This window comes from Dipodomys merriami, unplaced genomic scaffold (genome assembly GCF_024711535.1).
Source record: "Dipodomys merriami isolate MVZ:Mamm:240054 unplaced genomic scaffold, mDipMer1.0.p SCAF_11, whole genome shotgun sequence".
NCBI classification, from domain to species: Eukaryota; Metazoa; Chordata; class Mammalia; order Rodentia; family Heteromyidae; genus Dipodomys; species Dipodomys merriami.
In genome coordinates, this window is record NW_027202382.1 from 37,292,219 (window position 1) to 37,295,769 (window position 3,551).

Here is a 3,551-nt window from a genome sequence, read left to right on the forward strand (position 1 = left end):
TTTTTACATCGGAGTGTATGTCCTTCATACTTGAGATCCAGGAATACAACCACAATGACCAGACTCCAGTAGAAACAGTATTGAATATTATATTCGTATCAGATTCAGGGCTGGCACGTGTGTTTTAAAATCGATTTCACCCCATTCAGAAAATATTTTCCTTTCCATTGTTCATTCAAATTGAATGGAATCAGGGCAAGGACCCACACCAGAAATAACTGCCGTTTCCTTTGTTCTCCAGTGCCCTGGAGGCAGTCTCTGAGTGGAATGGCTTCTCCTCAGGCATGGCATTGAGCCCATGGCACTCTGCACTCAGTCAATGGGTGAGGGATGAAGGCTAGCACAGGCCTTTCCTCTAGGCTCTTTGAGCTCTGATGTTTGCAATGGACAACACTCACTGTCTCTCAATCAATGTTCATGAGAAACTCTGGTGTACCCTGAGAAAGGCTAGAACAGCTGAAGAGGAGGGAAGGGAAGGTCAGAGCTCAAATGCACTCATCAGGAAGACAACCTACACAGGTTAGCATGGCTTGGCGGGAATGTGTGCTGTGAACTCACAGCATCAGAGCCAGTGATCTGCATCATCGTCCTCCTAAAAGTTGGATCCTAATAGAGAGGGCAGAGCCAGAGGCAAGTGAGAGCACCATGCCCATTGCTCTACCATGTGAAGCACTGAGGGAGTCCTTGGAGGGCAGCTCAGTGTGTTCAGTGGCAGGCATCGTTGTTACATTATTAGTACTAAGAGGATACAGGATCCTTGGTGTTTTCCTGGATTTGAAGTGGAATGGAGAGGTTGTGGCCTGGGCCACATTGCAACTTTCATTTTGATCTCAGAGGAAATTTGTAGATCACTATCTGAAGTGTGTCTGGGATTGAGCATCCAAGGAAGATGGCTTATTGCCTGGACCACAGAGCCACTGTGGTCCTGATATCAGGAGGGGATTGTGGAGAAAAGATCCTGAGTGTTTTCAGGAGTGGAGGTCACTGGAGGCTACAGTATAGCCTGGGCCTGTCTTGTCTGGATGCGCTTGTACATAGCCATCCAGACTAAAGTGAGACACCCTTACGTGTTGTGTCATCTCCTCTTCTTGGAAAGAGGTGAAGAGCTGGCTCCACACTTGATCTTGGCAGTGTGTTGGAGGTCCTCTTCTGGAGAACAAAGTTGTGTTTTGCCAACACAATTGTGTTCTCAGGGATCCTCAGCTCTGGTGGAAGAAGGACTGAGAGCTAAGTCAGCAGTCCTGATGGGGACCGGGACACACCAAGCACTTGAAAAGCTCCAAAAGATGCATTTTGAGCAGGATGCTGTCATGCCTGCAGTCCAGCAGCAGGAGCACCAAGGGCCTGGGACCCCTGCCTGGGAACTGAATCTGGTGGAAATCTCTCTTGTCGTATTTAGGAAAGACCTTGGGACAGTAGCTTATGCCTGCTCTGCCTGGGGGTAGGGCAAGTTATTCCCCTCCTGTCCTCACTGCTGACTTGATGATCCGCACCTCCAAACACAGCAGACCTTCCAGAATGCACAGCACCTCATGGGAGCACTGTCCTACTGAGAACAACCCATGAGGCAGGTGTGGTTCAGGCCCCCTGCACAGCATTCATTCCAGAGGCCTCCTACTCAGTGGGCCCCCAACACTTAGCAAGACTTGTCTTTCCTGCCAGTCCTTTTTTCTCCCCTGTCACCACTGACCATGACTTTCCTGTCAACTATGTCTGGCTACCCCAAACTCCTGCCCATTTTCAGGTTACTCATTCCTAATCACAAAGCTCCCCAAGCTTCTGACTTCCTTTACTGGAAGAAGGAAACCGTAACACCTACACCAGGAGAAGAGTGCAGGTAGCTAGCAAGGCCTAATGACAGGCAAGGTGTAATCAATGCTGATCATGTAGACAAAGTATCTGAATAGCTCTTCAACTCAGTATATAGATAACAGATCAATGGCACCATCACAGTAGGCTTGTGGTCCCAAATCATAGACTGTCTCTCTTTGTGTCTGTTTTTGTCTATCTCAGTGTGTCTATTTCTCAGTCTTTCTGTCTTTATGTGTCTGTCCATTTCTCTATCTCTTTCTGTGCATGACTCTGAACCCCTTTTTCTCTGTGTCTAGGTCTGTCATCCTTGTACGATGTTGGGTAGTGTCCTCTAATTGTAAAGAGAAACACACTGGCAGAGAAGAGGTGGAACTCTCCTGTGTTCTCTAGGATCTCGCTGGCTCTCTATGGGCCTGCACCTGGACTCTATTCTGTTCTGAATCATCTTTCCATAACACTGGCTCTGTTCATAGAAGTGTGCTTTTGTGGTCACTTGCATGGCTTGATCATATGACCTTTGCTGGACTAGGATTGGATTCTTGAGGACTGTGCTCTGGGGAGAAATCAAGGGTTTGCCTGATGTTAAGGCAAGTCCTATTCCATTAGGCTACACCCCAGTTTGACATTCATTCTGAAGCCCTGCTTGCCATTAGAGTAAGACTAAGTGTCTTCTAGTGAGGGCTTTGGCCACCCAGCCCCATAGCAGCTCATTGTCTGCGCCCAAAGTGATGGTGTCTCTGCACTGCCTCTTGCCTCCTCAAACAGCCATTTAGAGCAGGGCTGGGCAATGCAAGGCAGGCATGTCCAGGGGCTGATTGGGCAGTTCTGGGACTGGGGTAAGCAGTGCCTACTTGGGCTCAGTACCTAATGTCCACCCTTTGGAGGCTGCCCTCCCACCTGGGGTGGTGAGCATGCCCACCCACCCTCTTCTGCCATTTTCCTGGCTAACTGCTTCTGACTCCCTTTGATCCTCTGAGATCGTCCGCACAAACTCACACTTCTCTGGCTTGTACTCTTTCAGTAAGGCTTTGTTCAGGGGCTTCAGCATGACATCCTGTGTCTTCTTCTGATTGGTCACATGGGTCAGAAGAGGAGAGAACATCAAGCCCTGTGCACAGTGCCCCCTACCCACCAGTCAGTGCCAGAAATACTCTGAAGCCACTCATGCTCAGAAAAGGAATCAGCCACTGTGTGATGGGGGTGATTCAAGTCTTCCTTCCTGAGGGTGGTCTCAGAAGATAGCATGGGCCTTGTCCATTCCTAGCCAGTCTCATCAGCAGTGTGACACCTCCTCCCAGGCAGGATCATGTTCAGGTCTTGTGGCTTGTGGTTAACAGAATCAAGTAGGCATGGGCCTAGGACTCACCAGAGATGTTTGTCCAAGCCCAAGAGAAGGAGCAGGCCCAGGGCCAGGGCCCCATTGCCTCCTACCAGTCAGGCCCCCACTGGGCTGGAAGCTGCACTAGTGGAAGGCACACCAGCAGCCTTCTCCAGGGCCCCTGAGTCTCTGAGCAGAGCACACATGAAGACACATTCTCCCAGCTGGCTGCTAATGACAGCTACTCCCTCTTGAGGCCAGGAGAGGACTGAGCATGATGGAAAGTCATGGAATCTCCATGAGGAAGGAGAGGCTATAAATGACTCCTGATCCCTTGAAGACTTGGAAGATGAAAAAGCCTTCTCCTGAACAGGGCCCGTTCACCTGTGAAAAGCCTCTGCTCTTTCAGGTTATGTAATAC